We start from the raw sequence: 15870 nt of genomic DNA on the forward strand, positions 1-15870 counted from the left end.
TTCCAACTTCCAAAAAATCATGCTAAACCACATCAAATCAACTCGGAATGACCTCAAATTTTGCATACAATTCCCCAATGACACAACCGACCAATTCCAGTTCCCAGAACTAATATCCACACCCGATATCATCAAATTTAACTCCCTATGAAACCTATGAACGTTTCAAAACTTCAACTTTTCAACTTTCGCCAATTCAAGACAAAACAACCTAGGAATCTCCAAATTCAAATCTGGATATAGGCCTAGGTCCATAATGACCATATGAACCTATTTGAACAATCAAAACACCATTTAGAGGTCGTCTACACAAAAGTCATACTCCGGTAAAATCTTACAACTTAAGCATCCAACTTTAAGACTGTGTGTCCCAATTCAATCCAGAACTTCCACGAAGCCAAACCAACCACCCCGCAAGTCACATAACAACAAATACACATATGTAAAGCATCAAATAGGGGAAACATGGATAAAATACTAAAAATGACTATCCAGGTCGTAACATTCTCCCCCTCTTAAACAAACATTCGTCCATGAACGAATCTAGAATCATACCACGGGTCTCAAAAAGGTAAGGATATTTGCTCTGCATATCCTAATCAGTCTCCCAAGTAGCCTCCTTGACTGGATGACCTCTCCAATGAATCTTCACCGATACTATATTCTTCAACCTCAACATTGGAACCTACCGGTCTAAGATTGCCACCTGAATAGAGAGTAACTGCTAACGAAGATCAAAGTTGGCCGTTGATGAACCACCTGCATCCATTGAAGATGCAGCGCCTCCAGCAAAAGGGACGTTATTACATGTTGAATAGTACTAGTATGTGAAGCTAAATGTCCCCTTTAGAAATAGAATGCCAATATAAGAAGGGGAAAACCATGGAAGCAACAAGTAACAATTAATGATATCCAAATGTCAAGTTATAACAGAAAAATTTTCAAAGTACGAAAATAATATTATTTTTGGTTGGGAGATATCGTGATTTTAGCACGGAGTTCGATCACGGCTCGATCGGCTAGGCCGTCTCACCCAAAGATATCCAATCACAGTCACAATCACAATCTCTACACAAAGTTGCCCTGCTGCCTCACCCCAATGTGTGCGGGTGGAGGTGTAATCACAATCATAATCTCTACACAAAGAGGACCTGCCGCCTCACCCAAATGTGTGAGGGTGGAGGTGTAATCACAATCATAATCTCTACACAAAGCGGCCATGCCGCCTCACCCCAAAGTGTGCAGGTGGAGGTATAATCACAATCACAATTTCTACAAAAAGCTGCCCTGCCGCCTCACCCCATAGGTGGAGGTGTAATCATAATCATAACCTTTCACACCATATATATATATAGCTTTATTAGTCCTTTCAACCGTTCACAAAATCATTATTTTCTTGTCTCTCTTGGTCATACGTATAATTCTTCATCCATGGCACGTTGGCCGCATTTCATATTTCACACATTCATTTATTTACTTTCAAAGACCACCATCATAGACGATACATATAGAATATTCCGAAAATCACAATTTTAGGTTTATTAGTAATGAAGGCTTTAAACACAATAGATTCCTTTTCCAAAGAATTGAGCAAAATGACTAGCAATTGAAGCACGAGTTAAAATTGTAAACGAATGACACACCACTTATTCTTGAAATACTTTTTTCCAAAAGGGCACTACACACTTTCAACTCATGAGTATGAAAAAAAAACTCAAATTACATTGGAAATATTTATTAAGGAGAGCATGGTAATTTACGATTGAAACACGAATACAAATCAAATCAACAACCCTGGCCACATTTTACATCTCACTCTCATTTCTTTCACTTTTAAGCATATTTAAGATCATCATCAATAAGACCATTTGGAATCAAGGACTTAAGCATAAATATGAACAATAGGGTCTTAAGCGCATTGGGTTTTGTTTCACAATTGGGCATAACAACTTGCAATTTAAGCATGATTTGAAATCATACTATCTCGACATATTGGTCACACTAGGATACATTCCCGACGGAGAACATAAGATGACAGGAGACTTTGGTGCACAATTTTAGTACATATCTTTCAACATAAGACTATTCGTAATAGTCAAATATATATATAAGGAATAACTCGGAACATGGGAATTAGGAACTTGGGCCAACCATACTTAAAACTTACGGGAACATCATAGAATTCGATTACAGCAACATATGGAAGGATGTGATCCATCATGGTAATCCAATAAGTGTCGGGAAACCAGCAAAGTGAATTTCCTAACTAAGGAACACAGTCAGAACATGTTGTAGAGGTGTAAGAAGAAAACGAACACTTGTTTTGAGTTGGACATGTTTCTACTATAATAACTCTTGAACGGCAATACCAGGCCACGTCATGGGCAACTAAAATACTAGTAACAAGTAAGCTACTCACTGAGGCATGATCTAGGTGGACATTAAGGTTATACTGAGATGGGCAAAACAATAGATATTCCTATGACGAATTTGTAGAAATCTCAAATTTTTGAGAAACTTTATGCAGACAAGTGACCATTTCAATTGACATGTACCCATATGATCGGCGATGAGACATGCTCTTATGCTGCTAGATAGTGAAAATGGTCTATGATAATATTCACAAAGGAGTAAAGTGACTGCTTGAACCATAGGAGCCACATACACATGAGAGAAAGAGAGTGGCTCAAGAAACATCTCAACACTAGGCTGCCTTATATTGGATTTGATACTACATAGGTAAACATTATGCCGGTGCATGCATAAGCACAAGTGAGTAGATGTTATCCATTTGAATCAAAAGGTTATGTAAGCAATTCATCAGGTATAGTCCGTTGTTGAGAATTTAGGGAAGCAAGTGGAAAGTATTAGCCTAGGGTTATAAATCAATTCCTTAAGATATTGTAAGTAAGAGAATTGTGATAAAGTGGCTTCATGAATAACGTGTCTCGTTAAGAGTAGGTACATGAAATGTTTTGTGATTTAGCGTCTTGTTAAGACCATATCTATGCAGTCTCTCAATATAGATGTACATATACAACAAGGAAAGGTATGTGGTGTTCGGAATGATGTACTAAGGATCGACTTACTTGGTAACTTTCGATTGACGGGGCAGTGCCTTAACAGATGCCCCTCGACTCCACAACTGTAACATACATTGGTACCATAGTGACATACCCCCGAATGACACCTCCTACACTTCATGCAACAAGGATGAGGTTTGCTAAACAGACTCGCCCCACCGACCTGATATTTACCCTTCTTGAATACTACATAAGCATGCCCCTTATCCTTCCTCCAGGCCACCATGGCGGGAGTAACAATCCCTGTACCGATTTGCTGTGTGGTCCTTTGGAATTGCCCAACCTAGGGCATTTGTTCTTCCTGTGACCCCTCTTTCCACAACCATAGCATATTTCAAGAGTCATCTAACATCTCCCGAAGTGGCGCTTCTTACAAATCAAACAATCTGGCTCATTGGTACCAACAACCCTCTTTCATTTCTTAGGTGCTCTCACCACATGATGCAGTGGTGCGAGGACATTGAGAGGAACATGGACATTTCCCTTAGCAACAAGTTCTTCCAATCCCTCCACGGATCAACACATTATCCCAAAAAACTCTTGTGCACTCTCCCCCATATTAAATGGCAAGGTCATTCCCTCCTTGCTGCTTCGAACTCGTGGATTACCCATCTGGAAAATGAGACATTCGAGGAAATTAGCTTCTTATCTTGAGCTCTATCGAACAATCTGGAATATCAAAGAAGGGTGGAATTCCTAAATATCCAAGTAGCCTCCTAATTATAGATGTGGTCGACAACATACCGATAAGAAGGACTCTACAAGACATGACTTCGAGACTTTACTCTGATACCGAGTTTGTTATGCCCCGACCTCAGGGAGCGCGACTGGCGCTCAACCGAGATACCCCGGTCAAGCAAGCCTATACAATGCCTCTTACCCAAACTCACCCTTGAATAAAGAGAAGATATATTTCATTAATTAACCATTGAGAGGATTTCATGAACAACACCAATTCCATTACATTAGTTGCTTCATTGATAATTCCCAAAATATATTACACATACTAATTTGAAGTTGATCATGTGATACAATTACAACATATCTAGTTTGACTCGTCCAACACCACTATATCTACGGAGCCACTAAGTATAACCGAATAGTAATATGGAAGTGTCAGCGATAAGGCCCCATCTATACCTCAAAACATAAAGTACAACGTCAGGTGACATACGGCCCGAAATAGAGTAAGGATCACCAAAACTCGCTGAATAGAGTGTAACTGCTAACGAAGATCCAAGCTTCCCGCTGATGAACCACCTGCATCCATTGAAGATGCAGTGCCCCTAGCAAAAGGGGCGTTAGTACATGTGCAATAATACTAGTATGTGAAGCTAAATGTCCTCTTTAGAAATAGAATGCCAATATAAGAAGGGGAAAACCATGGAAGCAACAAGTAACAATCAATGATATCCAAACGTCAAGTTATAACAGAAAAATTTTCAATGTACAAAAATATTATTATTTTTGGTTGGAGATCATTAGTATCGATATACCGCTGTGATTTTAGCACAGAGTCCGATCACGGCCCGATCGGCTAGGTCGTCTCGCCCAAAGACATCCAATTAAAGTCACAATCACAATCTCTACACAAAGCGGCCTTGTCGCCGTGCGGGTGGAGGTGTAATCAAAATCATAATCTCTACACAAAGTGCCCCTGCTGCCTCACCCTAATGTGTGCGGGTAAAATTGTAATTACAATCATAATCTCTACACAAAGCGGCCCTGCCGCATCACCCCAATGTATGCGGGTAGAGGTGTAATCACAATCATAATCTCTACACAAAGTGGCTCTGCCGCCTCACCCCAATGTGTGCGGGTATAGGTTTAATAACAATCACAATCTCTACATAAAGCGGCACTGTCGCCTCACCCCAATGTGTACGGGTGGGGGTGTAATCACAATCACAATCACCACCATGTATGCTGCATGGAGTCTGATCTCGACCCGATCTGCTAGGTTGTCTCACCACTATACTGTGTGGATTGATATCACCCTTTGCTAGCAATTATCTCATCCCAATTAAGCAAAATATTCTCATCACATCAATCTCATCCCAAATAAGGGGAATAATCACAACGCACTCCTACACTGGCACATGTATTTCCAGGGTTAGGTTATTTCAACCTACCCTTCCTCAGTGACTAACGATACTCCCAAAAACATTTTTATTTTGCATGAAAGGGAAATAGAAGTACATTACATTCATCTCATAACCTTTCACACCTTATATATAGCTTTATTAGTACTTTCAACCATTCACAACATTATTATTTCCTTTGCTCTCTTGGCCATACGTATGATTCTTCATTCATGGCACGTTGGCCGCATTTCATATTCCACACATTCATTTATTTACTTTCAAAGACCACCATCATAGACGATACATATAGAATATTCCGAAAACCACCATTTTAGGTTTATTAGTAATGAAGACTTTAAACACAATAGATTTCTTTCCAATTAATGGAGCAAAATGACTAGCAATTGAAGCACGAGTTAAAATCGTAAACGAATGACACACCACTTGTTCTTGAAATACTTTTTTCGAAAAGGGCAATACAACTTTCAACTCATCAGTATGGAAAAAAACTAAAATATCATTGGAAATATTTATTAAGGAGAGCATGGTGATTTATGATTGAAACACGAATACAAATCAAATGAACAACCGTAGCCAAGTTTTACATCTCACTCTCATTTCTTTCACTTTTAAGCATATTTAAAGATCATCATCAATAAGAGCATTTAGAATCAAGGCCTTAAGAATAAATATGAACAATAGGGGTCTTAGGCGCATTGAGTTTTCTTTCACAATTGGGCATAATAACTTGCAGTTTAAACATGATTTGAAATCATACTATCTCGACATATTGGTCACACTAGGATACATTCCCGACGGAGAATACAAGATGATAAGAGCATTTGGTGCACATTTTTAGTACATATCTTTCAACATAAGCCTATTCGAAATAGTCAAATATATATATAAGGAATAACTCGGTACATGGGAATTAGGAACTTGGGCCAACCATACTTGAAACTTACGGGAAAATCATGAAATTCGATTCTAAGAGAGAAGTTTACCCAGCATACCTTGTTTGAGCTTTCCTTAAGTTACAACAACATCCCAATACTCGTAGCAATAACAATCTATAGGAAGATAGCAAAAATCTGATAATAATTAGAAGGACTCTCATGGTGTAACTCTCTTAGGAATTTTGTCAAACATCTATTATGCAAAAATCGACTACAAGGCTCTATAATGGTAATCCCTTCCTCCCTCAACCAATTTCAACAAGAAACTACCCACAATAGTTCAACAACCCCACATACTACCACCTAATGTCACATGCATGGCCTATCTCCAACTCCACAATCTACTTAGACACTAAACAAACTTGCATCGATGATGTAAGACAAGAACTTACCCAGATAGATGATGTTCTAGTGATTGGCTTCCATGATTCTTGAAGATTGGTGCAAGAATAAGTGATTAGAATGCTAGGTCGTCTCCTTCACTCTCTAAAACACTCTTACTTCTCTCAAAAACCATCAGACATTTGCCTCAAAATGAGCCCTAAAGGCTATTTATCAAAATGGGGTCGGGTTATAAAAATATAAAAATGGACCCTCAGAACTCAAGTCTGCGATTGCAGAATGGACCGCGGAATAGATATGCGGCTCGCAAAATGGACTGCAAAAGTGATGCCAAAAACTAGGCTGGTCTGGACATGTCTGAGATCCGTAGACTAGTTATGCGGCCGTAAAATGGACCGCAGAATCACCCTTCGAAATATTTTATGCTAAATCTCCGACAGAGGTGCGGACTGCGAAACAAGTATGTGATTGCATAATGGGCCGCATAACAACCTTCAAAATTCAACAAATTTTCTACTAAAGTGAAACCGTTCATGTGAGGACTGTATGTTTCTACATGTATCTCTTCGAGTAATCTTCTTGCTTCTGTAACATCTATACACCTTAACAGACCCAAGTCCGGGGTCCTCCTGTACATGACTTCTCTGTTAATATAAAAGTGATTTGTTAGTCTTCTTAGCGCTCACTTCTGACCACTGGTGGCATTCTCTAAGTATTCGCTTACTTTGAGGATCATTTTGATGTCATAGTACCAAGGCATACTAGCTAGCTCTTCATCTACATAGAAACATTAAGCATGTTGATCTCAAACCTCTATCCAAATGGGGTCAATGTAATTCTTGTCTGGATGATGGATCATAGATGACAAGTTTGCAAGAGTGTCAACGAACTCATTCTGGATTCTAGGAACATGTTTAAATTTGATCTTGGTGAACCTCTTACACAACTCCTTTACGCAGTATAACTACATAAGTATTTTTATATTCTTGGTGGTCCATTCGCCCTGAACTTGGTGTATCAGCAAAAAAGAATCTCCTATGACCAAAAGTTCCTTGATGTTCATGTTAACTACCATCCTGATTCCGAGGATACATGCTTCATATTCTGCCATAATATTTGTGCAAGGGAACATTATCTCGGTTGATACCGGGTAATGCTGTCCTGATTCAGAAATTAGGACTCCCCCAATCCCTACTCCTTTGAAATTTTCTGCTATGTCGAAAAACATTCTCCATTATGGGTATGACTCTGCAATGTCCTCCCTTGCAAACAATACTCCTTCATAAGGGAAGTATGTGGCGAGTGGCTTGTAATCCTTGCCCACCGGGTTCTCCGTTAGATAATCGGCCAATGCTTGTCCATTGAAATATTTTTGCTTCACATACACAATGTCAATTTCACCGAGAAGAATCTTCCACTTTGCCAACTTTCCTGTAGGCATTGACTTCTAGAAGATATACTTGAGTGGGTCGAGTCGGGATATCAGATGTGTGGTATATGCTGACAGGTAGTGCCTTAACTTCTGAGCGATCTAGGTCAAAGCGTAGTAGGTCCGTTCTAACAAGGCATATCTGGACTCATATGGTGTGGATTTCTTGCTCAAGTAATATATAACTTCCTCCCTTTTTATAGTCTTGTCATGTTGTCCCAACACACATCTGAATGCGTTATCCAAGACGAAAATGTATAGTAGCAGCGGCTTTCCTGGTTCGGGAGGAACTAACACTGGAGGATTACACATACTCCTTGATCCCGTCGAAAGCTTTCTGATATTCTTCTGCCCACTTTGTAGCAGCATATTTCTTCAACGACATGAAAATAGGCTCACAAATTACTGGTTACTCGGCTATGAACCTACATATGTAGTTTAATCTATCGAGGAAACTCATCACATTATCCTTGCTTGTGGGTGAAGGAAAGTCTTGAATGGCTTTGATCTTTGAAGGGTCGAGCTCTATCCCTTTCACGCTGTCGATGAAACATAACAATTTTCCTGCGGGGACTCTGAATGCACACTTCACATAATTCAACTTCAAATTGTACCTCCGCAAGCATTAAATGAACTTCTTCAAATTACTCAAATGATCTGCACTCTCCTGAGACTTGATGATGATGTCATCCACATATAACTCAATTTCCATGTAGATCATGTTGTGAAAGAGGGTCATCAGGGCCCTCATGTAGGTAGCGTCGGCGTTCTTGAGACCAAACGTCATGAACCTATAATAATAAACTCCTAGGCATGGTGAACGTTGTTCTCTCTGCGTCTTCTTCGTGCATAAGAATCTGATGGTATCAGGCGAAACAATCCACGAATGATTGTAACTCTTGCTTCGCACATTTGTTGATATGGATATGAATGTTGAGTAGAGAAAAATCATCCTTTGGACTGGATTTGTTCAGATCTCGATTGTCAACACATATCCTAATCTTCCCATTCTTCTTCGGTACTAGTACGATGTTTGCCAACCATATCTGCTTGGTGACTTCTTTTATCCTTAGACTCAAATCTGGCTTGAATTTTCTGGGTTTCTGCTTGACAGGTGGCCTGACAGGATCGGTGGCTGTTGACAGCCAATTTTTACCCGCCTTTTTTAAATTAATTTATTTATACTTAATAATTTGCAATAAATATTTTGAAAATATTTTCGATTTATAAATACCTATTTTATAAAATTAACTAAATATCAATAGTTTTGAAATTGATAATTTAGCATTAGTATTATGTAACTACAAATATATCTATTATTATTAAAATAACTTTTATATACATCACATAGGCTTTATAATTAATTTAATGAATTACTTCTGAATTTTTAGTTAATTAGACTACTATGTTAATAATTCCAAATTAGTATTTCATTTTAGAAAACAAAGTATTTTATCAATAATTAATTACAATAATTAGTAGTATATTTTATAATTATATTTTACTATATTTTATTAAAAATAATTAAGTTTATTTAAATTAATTTCAAAGAGATTAAAAACTAAATGGCTATAATTGCAATTGCACTGCTAAAAATAAATTGGCCATTTTCTAAATTAAAATTGGCCCAAACACAAGCCCAATCCGTAATTAACCCAGTCCAGGTACACCCTTATTTTCCACCTTGGCAATCCACAACCTCCTCTCTAAGCCAATCCTCTCATGCCACGTCACCTCCCCATAACACTCACAAAAGAAGCACAGTGAATCCAAGTCGCCCGTTTCTTAGATCAACGACTCACAATTTATCTCCATTTTCTCTTTAATTTAAAACACGCATTAGATCTCATCCCGACCGTCAAAATACAATAATACGACGGCCATCAAAATTCCTCTTCAAAACCCCTTAAGTGCCTGAATTATCAGGGTCGTTGATCATCAGATCCAACGACCCGGATCTCGTCTCCCTAACTTCACCTAAGAGACGACCCTAATTCCCTCTAACCCTAAATCATTTCCACTCAAACTCGGTCGCCCCTCCTTTCCCTTTTTTCTCTATTCTCTCAACTCCCATCACCCTAATCAGTCAAGAAAACCATGTACAAATTCATGCAAGGTCTCAACTCGCCCAGAAATCATCCTTACTGTCTCCTGCATCCGTGATTCCTGCTGAACCTTTCCTCTTTCACCGATCAAATTTGAAATCCCCAAATTCGAACCCTAAGACGCACAAATGAAATTTCGAATATCCAGATTTCTTTGTACTCTGTTAAATAGGAGCATGCATGAGCACACTTCAGAGCCTCATCATGATAATTCGAGGTCCGGAGGTCAAATGCAATGACCTCTAGACATTGGGGCTTTACTCGATGGTCCTTTCCCTCAAACGGCCAATTTCCACTCAGTTTGTTACTGGTTGAATTGCCAAGTATGAATTGTTCTGTTATTGAGTGATGTTGTTAATAATGCATTAATGGTTGACTGTTTTATATGCCTGTTAATGATGTATGGTTGTTAAGTATGTTCTAAGATCATGAATTTCCTTTGGTATTGATATTAGAATTATGTAATGATTCCTATGAATATTTGATGACCTATCTCTGTTTTTAAGTCTTAAGAACAACCTAATAACTCTCAAACTATCCTGATATTTGGTTTCTATTGGATTTCCTTGATGTTCTGTTAAGTATTGACATGATACAAACTTGCCTTAAGTATCATCTGTATTTGTAGTATCTCACTTGAAAAATCAGACTTAAACAAATATGAGCCTATTAGTGATATGATAAGATTGTCATCTTGATTTGGGAATGCCAGTTTATAATATCTGAACTTAATACTTCATTAATATTGTCAACTCTTAAAATACCATTGACTCTCTGATAAGTTTATGGCTGTTTGATCATACTGTATAAGCATGTTTTGAGCAGACTAGATTCGTGTACCATCTTTGTGTGTGTATTTTGAAGATTAATACATATTTGACTTATGTCACGAGGTTTGTGTAGGTTCTGGTATTCTATTTGTTATGTTAAGATGCTAAAACCATGTTCCACTATATTTGAAATCCTATACCTGACATACTTGGCTGATTTCTCCAATGTGATAATACCCCTACCCCTTTATTGAATTCCATATAGTTACACTATTAGCTTGAGGATGAAAACACCTTCATTTTTGAAATAATGTGACTCCATACTAAAGTTCCCATGTATATGTGATCCTGCACTCATCTTGATTCATCGATATTTTTGCTTGTCTTCCATAACCATGCACATGTCTGTGTTATCCTTAGAACTTCATTGAGCTTACATGAATGAAGCAGACCTAGCTTGTCAACTTTGAATTAACCTTTTGTTGATACTAGTTGATTATACCATCATGTTTTGTTCTCCATAAGGATTAGTATGAATTAGAAGGTTCTTAGAAAGAAGTAATCATGTCCTGAACTTTAGAGTAAAACAAGACTGTTAGTTTAAGATTGTGTTAATACTCTTTTAGAGGCTTAATCTGAGTTATGAATCTGTAACTTTGATAATAGCTTTAGAAGTTCTAACTGTAGTTTTTAATCTACAATTCTGTAAAATACTCTTTAGAAGTTATAATTGTAATTGCTAATGGTATCTCTCTCAGCACCTTCTAAAGAATTCAATTGAAGTGGTTAACTTACATCTCTGTTAATATCCTCAGAGGTTTCAGCTAAAATTGTTAGCTTGTATATATGCTAGAAGTTAAGACTTAGGCTATTAAGAAAATGTGTCTATGTCCAGAAAGTTCATATGTTTAAGCCATGCACTTACTTCATTCTTGAGATGTAGGACCTAAGTGCTTGGGTTCCTAGCAATAATCTGATGATGCCTTTATCTCTATGTGTGTATGAAGTTTATTTCTTTTGAGCATTCCTAGTATATAATTCACATTGGATCATGTACTTGTTAGATGGTGGTTACATTAGGATGATTAGTTGTCTTCTGATCCTATAGTACTTTGTATTAACTGTTATAAAAATGTACATACACTTCTGTGGTATGGTATCATTGTGACATTGGGATTTACATTGAAATGCCTCATTGGCACTTAAACCTGTAGGGAAGATTGAGTGTGAGTAGTTAGGGGTATTTGGAAGTAGAGTTTTATTCTTGGTTGAGCTACTCACTTTAGCACAAGCACTGTCCTGGGCCTTAAGACCCTTGAGAACTTTGAAGTGTCAGGGGTCCAAAGAGAGCTTTAGCCATGAATAAAGCTCTACCCTTAGCCTCTAATCTATTGACATATATTATTCCCTTTAAGTTTAGTGTTTAATGATAATGAAAAATTCTCAATGTGAATCACTTTGCCATATGTGACCCCCACATTAGTGTAATTCTTATAATCTAAATTATCATTTATTGTTATAATTTGTTTAGGACATTACTAGTTTGTTTCATGCATAATTATATGCATAGAGTAGCATATCTAATGACCTTCTTTCTTTTTGAACATGTATTATAATTGGGCCTGGCCAGTTCCCAAAGAACTCAGGCCCAAACCCTATACCACCGCATTTGGGAGGTTTAAAGTCTGTTGATGTTTGTTCCTACTATCTGCTGGGCCTGCCTCTAATAGGCCCAAAACCAGAGTCCATCCTTTCCCTTTACATCTTTACTGCTTTACTGCATTTTGCTGTCTTTATTTCTCTCATGTATACAACATCTATCCTATTATATTGAATGCTTTACCTTTCCTCTTTGAATTATGTAGATAATCTATTAGACTTAGTAATAGATAGTCTTATTTCCTTAATTACACATTTTTATATTAATCCCTACTAACAATTTTTATGAAGTCCTTTTGGGATCAAAACAGCTTTAGCAAAAGGCGATAATCCTCTCTTTTCAAAAAACTGGAATCTAAAATTGGTCTTCTAAAGTGTGCTTTTATACAAAATTAAACCAAATATCGTCGCCCAGTCCAATGATTTTCTTCAAAAATGAAGTTTGAGAAGCAAGGTATATCTTAAACCTAGTTTTTTACAATATTTTAGTTCATTAGTGTTACACAAATAGCCATAATCATTTAAATAAAAAAGTGTTTACAACTTAACCCTATCTCTTTTTTTTAAACACAAACATTATGTGCAATACCTTAAAAGCTTTCAATCATATGTATATATGACATTATCTTCAAAGCTTTTCTCTAAATCTATGACCTTTAAAAACCACACACCCTCTTTTCAAGTATTAAGTATGCCGCCTCTCTAATACTAGTTAAGATGAATACAAACAACTAACCCTTTAAACCTAGTCAAAGTCCTATGGAGCTACCTCAGGTAGATTTTAAGGGATGCCTAAAACCTTCTCCTTAGAAGAACAAGAAACCTTACCCAAAATCTCACCGGTTAGCAGACCAATAAAGAATATGACTTTAGTAGTTAAATAGGTACCCTAGTATACCTTTAAATATTAGATGGCGACACACTTTCATAAACAACGGAGAAACCACAAGTTGACTCTTGTTTTGACTAGTACAAAATAGGGTGAAAAAACATGGCGACTCTGTTATGGAATCACACTTAGGTTCTGACCTTAGTAGACTTAGACTAGACTTAGAACTTAGATTTGTTTGTACACTGCTTTACCTATATTTAAATTGCAATTATATGCTTACCTGCCTTACTTTCTCATTATGCCTGCCTACTTACCATGCATGTTAATGTTACATCGCTATTTGTTACCACTTTATATATACGGTCATCACATTTCTTTCTATCGAGTCTTGGTCGTACACTATGACACACAATGGCACGGGAGGGTTATCTTTTACACCCCTCCGAACCTTCTTTACAAAATTCGTTAGTTTCAGAGAAAGGCTTTGTCAGGTCAACTGACATAACTTTTTGCAGTCTTCAGCCTAATTCAAAAGTAGGAAACACTCTACTCTAGAAAATAGAGGTCATATTGCATAAACCTTAGGTGAATCGGTCCTTGGCATGGACATATGATTAGGAAAGCCACCATAATGTCAACGGGTCATGCAACTAACGACATGACTTCAATGGAAAGATGAACAAACACGACGAGACTCTTAAAGAGCCAAAGCAAACACGTATCAAACCATTTCTTTACCCACTTCAGAAATGGAAATCAACCAAAACATCCCCAACATCAATATGGTGATAGGAAAACCACACAAGCTAAAGCAGTGGTGGAAGAATATACACCGAGAACACAGAGATGAAATCCAGAAACATATAGGAGAACTGACCTCTTTTCTAAATATCCAAGCTGACAATGTGCTTACTCGCCTGCCGATAGTATTCTGGGACCCGGCCAAGGTGATGTTAAAGTTTGTTGATTGTGAGTTAGTGCCAACATTAGATGAAGTTACCAGTTTCATGGAGTTGGCATTTACAAGGAGGAGACCAATATTTCATAGAGTTATAGGTTTCTCGATGCTCTGGGTTATTCAAACAGTCGTTGTTTGAGAAACATCGAGGACAGATGGGTAAGTCTAGATCAAATGTTCGATAGGTCCGGACATCGTGAAAGCTATGAATGGTACTTGGGAGAATTTTAGTGTGATCAGGCAACACTGAAGAGTCTCAGGCCCATAGCTTTCTCTTCGGTGCTATTGGGACTATTGGTTTTCCCACAAAGAAAAGGCTGGATCAATATCAACTTGTTACCCGTGGTTCTAACGAGATTTAGAGGCAACCTTCAAGACACTCTGGTACCGATGATGTTAACTGATATTCTAAGGGCTTCGTCTGCATGCGCACTAGGGTATGATTTCTTTAAGGGCTGTAACATGCTGCTTCAAATCTAGGCCACATAGCATTTCTTTCAGTGAAAGGCCACAGTCGACTACTTTGTGGGCACCATCAACATGATCCGAAGCCACAACGAGAGGATGCGATATTGGGTTTCCCCACACGGGCAAGATGATTGGAGAGAGATGCTGACTAACCTAAGCAGAGAATGGGTCAATTGGAAGCTGTCATGGCTAGGTTGAAGGGCAATACGAAGGACTCCTCAGAAATACTTTATTGAGCTAATAGAACTTGAGGGAATCCAACCATACTCTCCCCTACGGGTTCACATACAATTCAGGTTGATTCAAGATGTGCCTCTCTAGACGAGGAAAATTCTATATGAGGACGAGTACAATGGGCAGATCCTAATACTGAGGATAATAAGGCTCCAAGAAGAGTGGAATGATCTGGTCACAATGCAATTGGTCAAAACCCGTGGTGCACTCCAGAATATTATATATGCATCAACGAGGAAGACGAGCTAGCCCGACCAAGCAGGGAAGGTATAGCATGGCTGGAAAACGCAGTGGCGGCTTTAGAAATATATCATGAGAACCTTACACATTATCTTTTGACCACCTCCATGCACCGCCAAGTGGTCCCAGGGTCCATTGTTCACATGGTGCCACCACTAAAGATGATGACTGAGTAGTGGATTGCATCCAGATACAATCCGAGACATAGCCGGAGGAAGACCTAGAGGAAGAATCTGAGACCAATGATGATGGAGAGGAATTTAAAGAATATCTAGAGGAAGAACCGAAAGAAGAAGAGGAGACGTGGAATGATTCTAGGGATGGTTACTAGAAGTTGGTTGATTTTCCCTCCTTCCCCACTTTGTTTCTTTATCCTCAGTTATCTTGTTTTCCCTAAGGGCAAGTTGTTCAAGGCCATGCAGTTATGTGAATGCTAGAAACAATGATGTAACCTCTGCTCCTGCTTATCTCAATTCAAACACTATCAATGAAAACAAAATTTGTTTCGGATCTGAATATGTCAAATCTGATTGTTTGTCAAATATTCAGGATTTAGGCCTACCTTCGGCAAAGAGAGGTCCCACAAATTCTAGGAAAACGAGCTTGCCTAAATGCATGAACTAGATGCTTTAGGTGACCTTTTACTCGTATTAATGATGAAACTATCTTTTGTTTCTTTTTCTTTTTCTTTCATTTCTTACTTCATTATG

Source organism: Nicotiana tabacum, chromosome 2, assembly GCF_000715075.1.
Source record: "Nicotiana tabacum cultivar K326 chromosome 2, ASM71507v2, whole genome shotgun sequence".
NCBI lineage: Eukaryota > Viridiplantae > Streptophyta > Magnoliopsida > Solanales > Solanaceae > Nicotiana > Nicotiana tabacum.